Raw genomic sequence first — 16,613 nt, forward strand, 5'->3', positions numbered from 1 at the left:
CGAGCTCATAAGATGTCATGTGTTGTTCTTCGGGAGTAGTTTGTCGGCTAAAATAAGCTACCGGTTTGAGAATCCCATCGTTATTCCTCTGCATTAATATGCCTGCGACTCCGATTTTACATGCGTCAGTATGAACTTCAGTAACCGCCTTTGGATCATATAATGATAGAGTGGGCTTTCTAACTAGTTCATTTTTCAGGGTCGTAAATGCGTGCATCTGTGATTCGCCCCAAACCCACGGCGCATCTTTCTTAAGTAAAACAGTAAGTGGCTTTGCAATAACCGCAAAGTTTCTCACAAAACGTCGAAAAAAACTACATAAGCCTACAAACTGTCTAACCCCGTGTTGGTCCCGAGGTTCAGGAAAATCTTGAACCGCTTGTACTTTACGAGCACCTGGTTTAATGCCCTCCGAACTTAATTCAAACCCTAGATAGTCTACGGTTCTACTGAAAAAGCAACATTTAGAGAGTTTAAGCGTCAGTCCCGCGTTTTCTAACAATTTGTAGGACCGATTCTAATTTAGCAATGCCCTCGTCGATAGTTTTGGACGGTATTATAATATCATCCATATACGCTGATGCTATTTTGTCGGTCTTATCCGACGAGTCATTGTCCCTGTCCACACGATTGTTAGCTGTACCTAATACCGAATGAACCATACGCATGAACGTCGACGGCGCATTGACGAGACCGAAAGGCATTCTTTTAAATTCAAATTGCCCATCAGGCGTTACGAAACTTGTTTTAGGCCTGTCACTTTCTTTCACCCCTATCTGGTAATACCCAGATGCTAGGTCCAGAGTTGTATAAAAGTTGAACCCTGATAACTCATCGAGCTGATCATCGATCCTAGGTAGTGGGAAATTTTCTTTTATAGTTTTCCTGTTGAGGGCCCTATAGTCCACGCAAAGCCTAACATCACCGGTCTTTTTCTTGACGAGGACTATAGGGCTCGCATAGGGAGACGTGGAAGGCTGAACTATGTCACAATCGATGAGCTCTTGCACCATGTCTCTTACTTTTTCTCTTTCAATAAATGGTAACCTATACGGACGATACACTACTGGCTCATCATCTTTTAACTGAATCGACATTTCGATTAAATCTGTTTTCCCTAGTTCCTGCAGATTGAATGCCAAAGTCTTACGATATTTATTAAGTAAGCTTAATAGCTTCATGGTAGTTTCGTTGTCCAAAGTATGAGGCCCTAAATCCTCTGCTACAATAGCCCGCGTTGGTTGAACTACATTTACGCGCATAACTTTATTAAATACACTACCGGGCTGAGCTTCTTCCGCACGCTTACATCTGGCTAACAAAGATCCTTTATTGAGGGTAAATGGTCGAGTTGATATCCCTTTCACTAACGCTACCCCACTACCCTCAGTCACTGTGAACAGTCCTTGTACTACATAATGCTCACGCCCCGATTGGTAACGCGTACTACCATCGATGTAAACTTCTCCTGTATACTTGGGCTCTGTTATAAAATCAACAGCCGTCAACCCATCGATCCTCGTATCATATGAGCAAATCAACTTAACCCTACAATCTAAACAGTCTTCTGAACTACTTATTTCTAAACATGTGCTATCCTTATACACCACGATATGTGGTAGCTCGGTAAAGGTTTGCCCAACAAGTAAAGATTTCTCTAAAAAATTATCCGGTACTATCAAACATTCTACGAATGCCCTTGCTGCGTCTACTTCTAGTTCTACTTGGCATTTACCTAACGGCCTAACGATACCATCGCCGAATCCTCTCAATGGGTCCAGTGTGACATCTTTTTCCCATATCAAGGATAATTCTCGCGCAAACGTTGCCGTGATCATTGTTTCCGCGCTACCAAAATCGACAAAACACTCGCAAACCACTTTATTAACTAACGCTCGCTTAAAGTACTTCGCCGATTTTGTGTCAGGAACTTCTAGTACACGCATGACTGGTTTTGAGGTTTTGGTAGTGCCTTCAACGTCCTTATTGTTATTGGATCGACAATTTTCAGTGGAGTGACCGAATCGCATGCATTTACCGCATTTCACGACGGGTTTAGGACACTGAGATTTATAATGACCATCTTGTAAACAGTTAAAGCACTTTATAGGCCTATCATTACTAGTCGTATTTTTATTACCTAATTCGGATTTAGTTTCAACCTTAGCTTTAGCTTTCCGATCAACGAATGAACTATTTTTGGCGCTCTTCAAGAAAGGCAAAAGCTGATCTGGGCTATCGAAACGAGCTGCTTCGGCTCCTAAGCGGACGCTACGATCATCTATTCCGAATACTAAACAATCAACGGCCTTCTTGTCAGTAATCCCGCAACGGTTTAACAACATTATTTTATCATAGAAATATTCTTCTAGCGAATCATTAAACCTAGCACGTTTGGCAAGCATTGTCGTAAGTAATTGTCCATAATTGTCATCGCTAGGGAATGCTAGTTTTAACTTTTCCTGCCACTCTTGCCAGGAAAACATAACAGTCGAGAGGCCAGCGTACCATTTTTGAGCCAGACCCTTAAGTTTTGGTAACGCAAAGTGAACGGTCTGACGATCGTTCCAGTTATATATAATCGCGCACTCGTTCACTTTGTGTATCCACATCGCAATTGTTTGTTCCTTAGAAGCTGGGTCAAATTCAGGTACTGTATTTTGATTTGACAATTTTTCGTTAGAACCTTTATCACTAATGGTACGCAGAGCCTCTACCAGTTCCGAAATGGTAATATTATTATTGGTAACAGACTGAGTATTCGGAGACTCACGTGGAAGTCCGCGCTCGTGTTGTCCTCCTTGTGGCGAGGTCGATACGGCTACAGACCTGCTATGAGCCCGTAGTCTCTCGCTACGCAACCGCTCACCGCGCGAGCGAGACCTACTTGGACGTCCGTGTCCCCGGTGACTGCTACGACTGCGCGTCCGGCGCCTGCCGCAGCCATCGCTGCGAGACCGGCGTCTGCTAGCGCGCTCCCGTGCCCGCTGACTGCTCCGGCTGCGCGGTCGCCGCGTGCCGCCACGTGGACTGCGCGACCAGAAGTCGCTGGCTCGGTCGCGTCCCCGACGATTGCTCCTACTACGCGTACGATGACCTCCTCGTCCGTCTGAGCGCCTGGTCCTGCTGCGTGACCGATGTTGACCCGAAGGTGGCGTCGTCAGTACACGCGACCTTCTCTGATCGTCCCCCATATCCTAGAATGTAAATTTCTAGCACAAATCTCTGTCTTCGAATTAACATAAGTAAAAGAGGGTAGATTGGAACAGCGAGCATTAAAATTATACACTATAGAGCGAATGTAAATGGCATGAAGCGTTTTATTTTATACTTGACTCATTATGCGAGACGTAATTCCGTAGCTCAAAACAATAATATTAATTAATTTATAGTCGGGTAGTATAACCAATAAATTAGTGAGGTACTAGCAATATGGTTACTATATAATGGATTTAATTGAGTAAGTAGCTTAACACACTCAAATATGTATACGGTAAACACCAACAGTGCTAATCGAAAACAAACTGTCCTCATTTAATACCCTCGCGTTTTGTTTCGTAATCAAACACAAAACCTCAACTGATTGTAAATTACCGTTACACAAAGCAAAACAATCACGTAGAACGTGAAAAATAACAAGAAAATAATATAACGGTCCTTTTAAAAAAAAATAATAAAGAATCATACCCATGTATTACGGTAAATAATGCTACTTTCCCATAACGTATATAATTCATCTCTTGCATCACCACAAGCTTAGATATATTGTACTTGTAAGCCGGTAATAAATAAGCATTAAGCTCGTAGATACTAATATTCTAGTCAATTTATATATGCATTAACATTACTGAGCACAATTAATTTAATCGAGCGACAATCATAAAATCACTTCAATACTCACGTTTTATTATGTATGTAGATCACTGGTTCGGCTCAAGGAGTTATACTTACAACTCCTTTACATCCCTTACTTCTGAATTTGTAGAACGGCGAGCTCCAGTAAAACACGCAAGACACTTAACAACGTTTATTCGCTTGACATCAATCTTTCATTACTATTAGCGATACACAGATATCAACATTAACTTCTCGCAAACACTATGTCGGTAACGGTACGTCTGTTCACGTCAACGCATGCTGCCTCATTGTGAGAACCCCGGCCGACGTTGACGGACGGTGCATTAAACTATGGCGCCCCTGTGACAGGATGCGTTGGCGGTGACTTGTACGGTTAATTTAGTAATACATTATGTATAATTCTAACACTTGTATGTAATTTTAGTTTTAAGTTTATCACGAATAAAATGCTTGATTCTGATTCTGATAATTTAGTTTAGTCAATGAAATTAAATATTAAATCTAAAGAACCTTGCCTCTATACAGAAACGGTATTAACATCTAACTAATGATTAGTTTCAGTCACTCGTTGCGTTAGGCGATGCTCCGCTTGTTCATAAATGCAGCCTTATCTGGGCACATGTTGCCAGCTGTTATTGGCTCGCAAAAACTTCCCTGTCCGGAGTTCGCGGTTGTTTCGCTCCGCTGCGTGACAATGGGCCCTTTTCTTTGAGAACGACACATTGCGTGGAATGACGCTTCTTTGTAAACTGTATTTCTTTCTGTTGATAAGATTTGTTGCGCGTTTTAAGAGGAATTTTGGTATGAGATTCCGGCTAGAAGTGAAAATACATCGACTATGATATTCTTTCAACAAAACTTCAACCCATATTTATAAGTATGAAAAAAATAGCTTAATATGACAAAATTTCCGTCCCTCTTTTATCATTTTATTGACTTTCCTCTAGTCTATTTGTCCTCAGTGGACATGTATGGACTTGTCTGCCGTTCTTGATCAATTCTCATCTAATCAACCGCCTTGGTACTGCTGCCTATCCTGTTCCATATTTGCATATTTGTGTCTATGTGTATTCTGTACAATAAAGAGTTAATACTTACACACACACACACAAATTCTAATGTAGGTATGTATGTATGGATCAGAATGCTGGGCGACGAAAGTGACGGATGAAAGAAGAGTGCACGCAGCGGAAATGAGAATGCTGAGATGGATGTGTGGAGTGACGAGAAAGGATCGGAATAAGAATGAGTATATAAGGCGAAGTTTGAAAGTAATACCAGTAACGGAGAAGATGAGGAGTAGTAGGTTATCGTGGTATGAGCATGTAATGAGGAGGAATGAATGGTAGGCAAAAGAATGTTAGGGATGAATGATGATGGACGATAAGCGGATGGTAGACCCAAAAAATGATGGATGGATTGTGTGAAAGAGGATATTAGAAAGAAAGGAGTGTGCTGAGATGACGAAAGATAGAGGAGAATGGAAGAGAAAAATACGTTGTGCCGACGTTGTAACGTGGGGTAAAGGCAGGAAGAAGAAGACGACTTACATACACACAAAAATGACAAATCCGGCAGAATACCAGTACCTTGCTCGAAAGAGTGAGCTGAGTTGGCACCCTTTTGATGTTGCTGCAATGCACACAGTGTAACCACTGCAAGTGTTTCCACTGTTCCTGTCGTTGTTATATATGTCTCTAATATTTGTAAGTGTTTGTATTTTGTCTTAATCGATTGTGTGTTTTGTTAATTGTGTAATCTTCTGTCTGCCTATATATTTTCTAAATTGTATGTATTTGCAGCAATCAAATAAACACTTTATCTATCTATCTCTAACCGACGGTTGAGAATACGTTTGTGTCATATCCATTTTTGGCATACCTAATCGTTTTTTAATAATTCCTAAAATAACAAAAAATATGCTATAATTGACAGTAATCGGTTTTTGAAAAAAACTGTTTTTGAAAAATGTTGTGCCATATCCGCATTTTGCTATAGGATAATTACACTCTTTGAACAGAAAATTATCACAAATGTGTGACATCCAAAACGTTTGTGTCACATCATACATTGTACGTTTAACATTTACTCATCAAAAACGGATATGGCAGTACTAAAAATGCTTTTATTTTATAATTACCACTATATTTAGAATATTTTTATGGTACACATATGTGCCTAAATGATAAATAAATTCAATAATTCCTAAATAAAAAACTTATCAAAAAAAATATTTTTGCTTCTTTTCGCTCTCCTGCAAACCAATGTAAGTGGCGTATGGCACAAACGTATTCTCACCCGACGGAACGCATAGAACGGTTATTCCAACACATGCCTTCAGTTTCCGTGTAACGTCTGTAACTAAGTTAAATTGCAAACGATTTGCAATTTGCAACGTTCTGGCGCCTCGCTCGCTAAACAGTTCTCTCTAATTTGTTGGCAACTTTGCAGGAACATCCTGCTGTATCAAATTAGCTTCAGGGAATGCAATGAGTACAGTCAGAGTGGTTGGCATGCACTTTTGGCTGTCAGGTACTGTACCATAAAACTAAATGTATAATGAACATCTATAGTGTACTTGCACATACAGTATAAGCCGCAAATATTATATATTTTTGCGCACTACATACAGGATGTTTTTTTAATGATCTGCAATATATTTTTACGGTGTGAATATAGGAATTTTTTTCACGATTATGGGGTTGGTCCCATTTTCGGGGGCCCTTGCGGATACACTTCGACCCATTACATAGGGATCTTCTATAGGGGTCCCATAGTAAATGTTGCTCAGTAAGACACACCTTAAATATTCATCATCATCATCATCATCTCAGCCATAAGACGTCCACTGCTGAACATAGGCCTCCCCCTTACTTATTACATTAAATATTACATATTAACCTTAAATATTACAGGTCATAAAAAACATGGTATCAATCAAGGAAACCGAAGAAATCTGAGGCAATCAAACATTATCATTAAATCAACATAATAACTATAATAAGCTATAAGTACCTAGTGTGATTTCTAGATGCACGTCTGCATGTGATTTTTTATAATTTACACTAAAAAATACCCTAGCGACAGTCTGCGAGGAAAAAAATGCCAAATTGTCTTTTTATATTAAACAATTCTCTACTAATATTACTAGGTATCTTCTCCTTACAAGTACCTATATTAAATACGCCTCATCTATATAAATAATCGTGAACCGGTTTGACGGTAGACCTAAATGAAATTATGCTCAATCGAAAGAGCTTGAAAAAATATCACTTTTGAATCGAGAACATGTATCCGCAAAATTCGTATTGTCGAGTATTTTGCATTTAAAAGTGAAAAAATTTCGACAAAGAATGCAAATGTTCAATTTGTTGATTGTCATTTGACAGCGTTTGTTGCGTTTAGAAACTGCAAACATGCTTACAAGTTAGGTTGGTCGTTTTTTTTTTAAATAAAAAGCAAGACGAATATTACTGTTTATTTGATGACTCCGGTATGTATAATGGTTATTATTTGCATTAAGTTTCGTTTCATATGGTAATGTATACCGGTATAATTATTACATAATTTTTTTTTAAGCCAGAACGTGCGATAGTCTGTTACGGCTTTTAAGACGATTGCAACACTGCCTAGACGTCAAACCATTCGGCTTTGGGGTGTTGTGAATTACTAATTTATTCGAAAATACGTGATAAAAACCTGTTAAATAGTGTATTGTGTGTGTTAACAATAAAAAATAGTCACCGAACATAGTGCAAAGTGCAAACGCCATCGTAACGTAACGAGATTTGAACTTCAAAGCGTTCCATGGGAGTATTGTGTTTAGTATTCAAAAATTCGACCTATGCCGCCGTGGCCCGGTGGCAGAATGGCACAGGCACCTGCTGCGATAGCAGAGGACGCTGCTTTGATTCCAGCCTGGGGCACTGGAGGCCTTGGTCACTTTTTAGGGTTCCATACCCAAAGGGTAAAAACGGGACCCTATTAAATACTAAGACTCTGCTGTCCGTCTGTCTGTCACCAGGCTGTATCTCAAGATCTCTTGATAACTAGATTAACTAGACAGTTTAAATTTTCACAAATGATGTATTTCTATCCAGCATCTCCTCTCCTCCTTCTCTCTCTTACGGTACTCCTTTATGGTAACATTCTAAATCTAACTTCATTGCCGTTCCGCATTGCAGCGTGCTCTCACAGTGGACCGACGCCTTTGATATTTGGGTCAAACAGATCACTGTGTTACGTTCTTTCCTAATGTTTTTCTTATTGTTTCTAGGATACCTTAGTGGAACAGAGCGCCTTCATGAGCCCCTCTAAATAGAATAGTTTTAAATAATCTATTGCAAACAGTTTTATAACAACATACCCAGTACCCATAGTACCTTATTAGTACCTATTCTGATAATTAAATTTCGACTTGATCTATTATTGGCTTTGATATGATCTTGATAGTCATCGGCATGATTCGCTATGAATCTTCAGCACATCAATAAGGGCGACCGATAACAAATCTCCGTGACTGAGGTTTCATTTAATGTGTTATTTCTCAAACCATTTTGGGAGCAAACACGTGTATTTTTCGGTCTTAAGTGGTGCCTTTACAAAACCTCCGAAAATAATGTAAATCGACTAAAGCGTGCCCTCTTGCGAGAACGTGACGCGGCATGATAATCTGCTTTCTTCCTAGCGATGCGAACCGCGGTGTGATATCGGTATTAGCATGGTATAATAATATACTCCGCCTGGTACTCTCTTCGCGTCTTTTCGTGGCCACGTGACTGACACAAGCCTACGTCATCGTGCGACAGCGCTATATGATAATATGCGATAGCGCTATATATAGCGGCCATGTTATTATGTCGTAGGCTTGTGTCACTCTGGGAAGAGAAGACCATGTTTTATTAGACCATGGGTATTAGGTTATTTATAGATGCTGGATAATTGGAACGTAATTAATTTTTTAAATTAAGCAGATACGATAAAATTATGCAATTAAAAAAAGAAAAACATGGATAAAGTCACTGTCTAGACCGAGACATTTTTTAAATCGGATGATGGAGACAGGGAGGTGCCAGGGAACTCATGATTAAACAACGCAAACTACTCGTGTTTGGGGTAGTTAGAATCGTCTCAATGAGTATTCGTTGCCTGCGGAAAGAAAAGTACAGTCAGCAATAAAAGCTTGTACCAAATATGAACATTTTTGCCTGGCTGTGAAATGCTTTCCCTTGCGAGATTTTCTTATAATACATAGCTATTTGTTCAAAGAAAAATGCACAAGATTTTGGAGTCAGCAACAAGCTTACCTGCACCTAATGAGAGATGTAACATGAATATGAAGCAGAGGAAAATGACGTTAGTTCTCAACGTCTAGTCTAGAGAGTGTTATGGTAACATTCCATTTCTAACCGCAGCTGCACTACCGGTACTGAAGGCGTCGCTGTCATTGTCAATTTCCATAGTAAAATTGACAGTAATGCAGCTGCGGTTAGAAATGGAATGTTACCATTAAGGTGACGTTCCTTTTCCAACGGCAGCTGCATTGCCGTGGCGACTTGTTATTGTCAATTTGCATAGTAAAATGAATGACAATCCCAACTGACAGTAACGTCGCGACTGTCGTTGGAAACGGAACGTCTCCTTTATGGTAACATTCTAAATCTAACTTCATTGCCGTTCCGCATTGCAGCGTGCTCTCACAGTGGACCGACGCCTTTGATATTTGGGTCAAACAGATCACTGTGTTACGTTCTTTCCTGTAGACATACACAAGAGTTAAGGGCTATAAAGATTAATTTTCTTATTTAACCCTTATCCACGTAAAAAGGTCCTCCTTTTATTTACAGAACTATGATAAAATCATTACTTACATGCCCACAAGCTGTTAACTATTGGTCACAGGAGAGAAAACTAGCGTGTTCGCGCGAACTGTACATTTTTCTCTCCTGTGACCAATAGTTAACAGCTTGTGGGCATGTAAGTAATGATTTTATCATAGTTCTGTAAATAAAAGGAGGACCTTTTTACGTGGGTAAGGGTTAAATAAGAAAATTAACCTTTATAGCCCTTAACTCTTGTGTATGTCTACAGGAAAGAACGTAACACAGTGATCTGTTTGACCCATTTGCGTAAAAGCCGACACGGCACAAGAACACAGTAGGGTTGTCACAGACTTTTACACCACTGCCCAAGACTTACACTTGACTTACTATAAGTTTAGCTAGCCCAGCCCTGTAAGTAGTACCGAGCTACTAACTATACAACAACAATACACTACTAAACAACAACAACTACTAACAATCGTATGCAGCTCGGGTGCGCGTGGGCCTTAATGGTAACATTCCATTTCTAACCGCAGCTGCACTCCCTTGAAATGGACTGTCGCCTTAAAGGTCTGCACCACGGAAAAATGAATGAGCGCGCCGCGCTCTTTCTGCACGCTGGTCTCAGATATATCAACGCGCATTCAGCAAAATCCTATAGGAAAAAGCTTAATGTTCGCGCAATAAGAGCGAAAAAGCCATCGACGGCAGCAGGCGCCGGCCGATGCGAGCCGAGCCGAACGACGACTTCTTCGTTCTTATTGCGCGGATATAAAGCTTTTCCCTGTCGGATTTTGCCAATTCCGCGTCGACATATGTGGGGGAACTCTAACTTGGCATTCTTATGCCAATGAAACACGTCGCAATACAGCACGGCTGTCGTTGGATTCAGAACATAACCTTTAGCTGCAGCATATATTATATGTTTTAATTGCACTTGGAACAAAGGCACCTGCAGCTGTAATAAAGCTCGCCCCCGAGGTGTCATTAAGATCGCTTGACGTGTGTGCGAGTCGATTACATTCAGGAGTAGCTAAGAGGGTGAAACGTTGAGAATTGTTTAGGTACACGGTACACATAAAGGTTAGTAACGCATAGGGTTTGCAATCCGGATCCAAAATGTATGAAATTATCCGGATCTGGATCCGGATCCGCGGATCTTCCTTACATTCCGGATCCGTCGTGCAAACCCTAGTAACGCACTTAAAACCCCTCTAGGGTTGCGAGTGTCCATAGGCGCCGATAATAGGCCTATGAAGCCAGTGGGGAGACACTCCAGACTTCGGGCAAACTCGGCTCCGTTCAGCCCGCGTAGCCAAGATGCCAATCGCTTACGCTCCTTAGCGATCGAAACGCAACTGTCACTGTCGCACTAAAATGGAAGAGTGATAGAGAGACACAAAGCTTTTCGCTGTCGAAGCGATAGCGATTGTAACCTTGGCTAGGCCGGCAGCTCAGCATTGCTCCGATAAGATAATGACTTCAATTTTGGCAACCCTAAATGGCAAAAGGGATAGCATGTGATTCGACCCTGAATCGCTGTCAAACTTCAGTTTTGTAGGAAGTGTCCTTTCTGTGCCGTAAGGTCGGGGACGTCGGGGTACTTTAGCTCCCCAAGGTTACTTTGTTCAACCATGAAAACCTATATTGTTGAATTGATAAATTCTTAAAAAAAAACCGGGCAAGTGCGAGTCGGACTCGCGCACGAAGGGTTCCGTACCATAATAAAAAAAACGGAAAAAAATGCAAAAGAAAAACGGTCACCCATCCGAGTACTGACCACGCCCGACGTTGCTTAACTATGGTCAAAAATCACGTTTGTTGTATGGGAGCCCCATTTAAATTTTTATTTTATTCTGTTTTTAGTATTTGTTGTTATAGCGGCAACAGAAATACATCATCTGTGAAAATTTCAACTGTCTAGCTATCACGGTTCGTGAGATATAGCCTGGTGACAGACAGACGGACGGACGGACGGACGGACGGACGGACGGACGGACGGACGGACAGCGAAGTATTAGTAATAGGGTCCCGTTTTACCTTTTGGGTACGGAACCCTAATAATAGGGTCCCGTTTTACCTTTTGGGTACGGAACCCTAAAAACGACATTATGTGATTAATCTGTTTTTGTGTAAGCGTTTAGTGTCGTTTTTAAGAATTTATTATTTCAATAAATGGGTTTTCATGGGTGGACAAAGTAACCTTGTAAGGCCTAAAGTACCCCGATCTCACGGTACGGTTGTACTATTACTTATTCTGTGATAAAGCTAAGGTTTGCCCCCTGCCCTGCTTTCCATCTTTCCATTTTCAGTGCGCCCATTGCGCATGGTTTCTTCTGTAATTAATTAGCCGCGGGCTCCGCTCAAATTTTAATGAACTAATCTTGCCAACGAAATGCTGCTGAAGCATAAATTTGCATATATGATTGATGTTTCTTTGTTGTCAGCTGCGGTGAACCGAGATATCTAATTTAACTCTGTTTATACCGGGTGTGGCCTGTAATACGAGCAAAAAATTTAACTGTAGGCTGTACTCCTCATACTGACCAACATTTGTTCAGCAACTTTTAAAAATTACGAGTGCTTGTGGTTTGATTTTTAATACACTTTAAAGTTTATTCTAAGACGCAATGTATTGCGAATTTTGTTATGTTTAAGGCATGACAAGCAATGTCAATCATAAATGATATGGCATGGCGATGGTGTCCATTGAATATAATATTTATTTTGTATGAAAAATAGGAAGTCTACTTCGTAATTTTTAAAAGTTGTTGAATAAAAGTGTCACCGTTTGAGGAGTACAATCTATGTTTTAATTATTTGCTCATGTTACAGGCCACACCCGGTATTTACGTACAGGCTATAGGTATTGTATTTGTATATATTACTTATCGAAAATTTAGTTTGTTGGTATAAAAAGTAGCCGACACAAATCCTGTACTTCCAAAGTCTAGATTTCTAGAATAAGCCCGTTAAGTGGTTAACCCAGTTTGATACATTATGTGATTGGAGTCGCTGCTAAGTCGTTATATAAAAGAAAAGTAATCGAGGTATCGGATTTTTTTTGACGGTATAAAAAGTATTACCGGCGTATCGTGCTAACTTTTGGCGTAAAGCGAAAAATCTTGTTTGGAAATCGGATGATCGAAATAAAAGTTTGCGAACGGAAGGAAATGAATAAAATATTATTAGCAAAGTTAGGAGTTACAAACGGACATTTATCGGTACTTTTATATATAGGAACTTCGCGAAAACCGCGCAGATGGCAATCGTTTTAAAATAAAACTTTTGTAGGTATTGGAATTTTTAAGCTGTCCAATTGTTAATTCAGGCATTCGGGTATTCGGGTAATTGGGTAGGTAAAGTTTTTTGAAGATAGGCAAATTATATTTTTTCCCGATAGTATTCATTATAGCGATCACGGAAATGCAGCTCTTTTATTTTTATATCATTTTATTGATTAAATATAATTTTTTAAATGATCGATATGACGTTTGTGAGGTGAAATGGCAGACTCGAGTAATTAATTCCTTTGCGCGCAGTAAATGGGCCGAGATAGAAAAAAAATCGATGTCAACTGTCAGTGTCATTCTTGGAAAATAACTTGCAAATAATTGGAAAATAATGGTCGAACGAAACCACGGACGAAACATTTGTGTTTTCTTGTAATTGGATGTCGGTGTGATTTCTAGAATAAGTATTTTTAACGTCCCTAGCACGATCAACACGGATATTTTGATAATGATAACGATTGCTTTCGACTACTTGGCACTGCTTCTTGGAGAACATTTTCATTAACGCCTTCACCACGACTCTAATCTTGGACTGCTACACGAGTCATTTTGGACCTCAGTATCAACACAATAGATGGAGACGATCCCGGAAACGTTCGAATGGAAATAGAATATTACAGAGATGAACTCAAAAGTGCGTCGTACCGTCTTGTAGGAAGTACAGACGTTACTTTCCAAATTCAGCGTATTTGAGCACACCAAAGTCTTTAACAGCGATTCGGTGCCAAACTTTGAAGATATATTGGCCAAAATGGTAACTTATACGTTTGTGAGGACTATATAAACGTGATTGTTGTATTATACATACATAATGATTAAGATTGTAATAGTCTTATAACTAGGTCGTTATTGGCTATTATATATGGGCTCGGCAAGGTGTTCACAATATCTGAACACGCACGCCCTGATAATAGAGGCGTGTTCAAATATTTATGAGCACCCTAGCTGCACCAATATATCTGATGGCGACTGTACTTTAGAAAACTTATAATATAAATCCAAAATAATATAATATAAATCCAGTAAATTCCGTTTCGTTTTATTTTATAAATCCACAAATTATTATCCTTCAGCATTAACATTACAACAGTATATAGGATCACGCTGTGTGGCGTGCCCTTGAAGAGAGTTGAAAGGTTCAAATATGGTCAATATGGATAAGTATGTCTGTAGGGTAAATGTGCTTCACGTTGGGGCCTGTTTACAAATTGATTAGTGTTGATTGCGGGTTTAATACATTTGCCACTATACACAAGTAGCAAGTGTATCAACTCGCAAAAATACTACATTTTTGCTTCCATTGAGGTATACATAGTAAGCACTATTCTCAAATTATGTGAGGAAATAAAACAAATTCAATTTAGTAAAGCGTATTTAATAGGGGTAAAGTGACGCGAATACAATTAAAAAAACAACGCATATTCTTAGTTTATATTAAATGTAGATGGCTTTTTAGTTTTCACTTGGTCACAGAAATACGCTAAAAACCACTTTCAGAGTAGGTGTTTCTTGCGTTTTGGCTGTCCTTCTTGTGTCCTTCCACAGCATGAGCATGTCGTAAGTCCTGTTGTATTTGTCCCTGGACTTAGCAGGAAGCTAGTTATTCATTATTAAGTTTGCTTCTGCTTTCAAATGAGGCGGTGTGCCGTCTATTCCAGGTCGTTTTCGTCACTTGAACTCATTTTGTTTATTACGAGTATTAAAATAACAAGCGGTAACTTATTGAGTATTGCACAACGAATAAACTTTGCCGCCTTTTATTTGCATATTTTTTAAAATTATATTACCATAGATACTAAGCATACGGTACGCGCATGCGTCAATCCGCGCGCACCGCGCAGCGCCCTTTAGCGGTGCTAAAGCGGTATCCAGACGGGACTGATAAAATCGGTCGATTTGATCAGAAATGAAATTGGCGTCAATCTCCAATTTTAGATTTATGGTGATATTAGAGACATTTAAATTGAAAAAATGCCCCATAACGAAAATACTAGCCTCACAAATTGGTGTTCTTGTGTCCGCACCTCATTTTATCGGTCATTATCGGCGGTTGAATTCGGCGAGCCAAATTGGCGTTTGCGTCCGTACGTCCCGATTCGATCGGGCAATTTAATCAGATTGGCGAAAAATTGACTAATCTGGATACGCCTTAAGCAACATCGAGTTCACGATAATTTGACATATATAGTTGGTCAAGCAGATCTTGACAGTAGAAAAAGGCGGCAAATTTGAAAAATGTAGGCGCGAAGGGTTACCGTCTCATAGAAAATTTGAATTTCGCGCCTTTTTCTACTGACAAGATTTGCTTGACCGTCTATAATAATAATAGATTTTTAGCATAAGTTGCATTTCATAAAACTTAACCCAAATCATTTGTACATTTTCAAGTCAAAGATAAAGACATGTTGGTTTTAAAATTTTAATAAGTATAGACCATAACATTGTCATGATCTTGTAACATTGTTAAAATAAGAGAGTCTCCCATTTTCATTTTATTGCATTTTTTATAAAATTTCTTTACATTCTCGGGATATCTTGGTCCTAATTCGATTGCTCTTTTTTATGGAAATAATTATATCCTTCAGATTCACAGGATGCTCGAGGCTTAGCCGAATAACACTGCAAGGAAGTATGTCATGGCTCAATGGTTCTAATTAGCCATCAGTATAATACCGCCAATGAATGTTTACATCCACCTGAAAATAAGAACAACATTCATAAAATGAGGATAACCACACAAAACTAACAGTGGCCTATTTTATAAAGCTACAAGTTACAATTTACAAGCGGAAGTCTCGTTCTAACACTTAGGGTTAAAAAGAGACTTCCGCTTGTAAATTGTAATTGTAGCTTTATAAAATAGGCCACAGATGGTTGAAATTGTTAGAAAAAATTAGACCGATTTCTTGTTTACGAACTTAACAGCTCATGGCAATTTAATAATAAAAATCAAAACACAAGTGAAGATAGTTTTATGTACCTATGTATTTCACGGATACGTACTTGTAAAATGATTGCCTTTTACCAATAAAACATCTGAATCTGAATCTGAATCTGTACTCCTGTACGGCCATTGCTCCTCTAATTCAACGGCATTGTGCTTATCACTGTTATGATAATAATTTCAAATTTGTAGAATCTGCTCGCAATCTCGTATGAACTCGCTTATTTTTCTTGCAAAACTCTGTCCAAGGGTCAGCGCAGGGGCCGTCGTGTAGGGGTGGGGAAGAAAACGTTGTCCAATAATTATGCAGTGCCAAGTTATCGAAAGTAAATTCAATCTTTGTCCAAATACGCGCAGATGTCGTGGGGAATCAGAAGTCCGTGGGTCGTGCTGAGGTCGTCGAAAATCTCAATGAGAACATTAATAGCAATTCGCAAGGTAACATGAGGCTTGTCCGTTATTTTTCGGGAATGAGAGCTAAGTGACACTGACAGTTGACATCGTTTTTTTTTCTATCTCGTACCATTTACGACGCGCAAAGGAATTATTGGGATCTGCCATTCCACCTCACAAACGTCATATCGATCATTTAAAAAATTATATTTAATCAATAAAATGAAATAAAAATAAAAGAGCTGCATTTCCGTGATTGCTATAATGAATACTATCGGAAAAAAATATAATTTGCCTATCTTC

The 16,613-nt window shown here is 39.4% G+C and overlaps 1 protein-coding gene across 1 annotated transcript in view; it reads left to right on the forward strand.

Annotated features, from left to right (window-relative positions):
• Nucleotides 1-16,613, forward strand: part of LOC134671780 (transient receptor potential cation channel trpm) — a 410,982-nt gene that overhangs the window by 225,338 nt on the left and 169,031 nt on the right. The gene's annotated exons all lie outside the window — the stretch shown is intronic.

Source organism: Cydia fagiglandana, chromosome 16 (assembly GCF_963556715.1).
Source record: "Cydia fagiglandana chromosome 16, ilCydFagi1.1, whole genome shotgun sequence".
Lineage (NCBI taxonomy): Eukaryota > Metazoa > Arthropoda > Insecta > Lepidoptera > Tortricidae > Cydia > Cydia fagiglandana.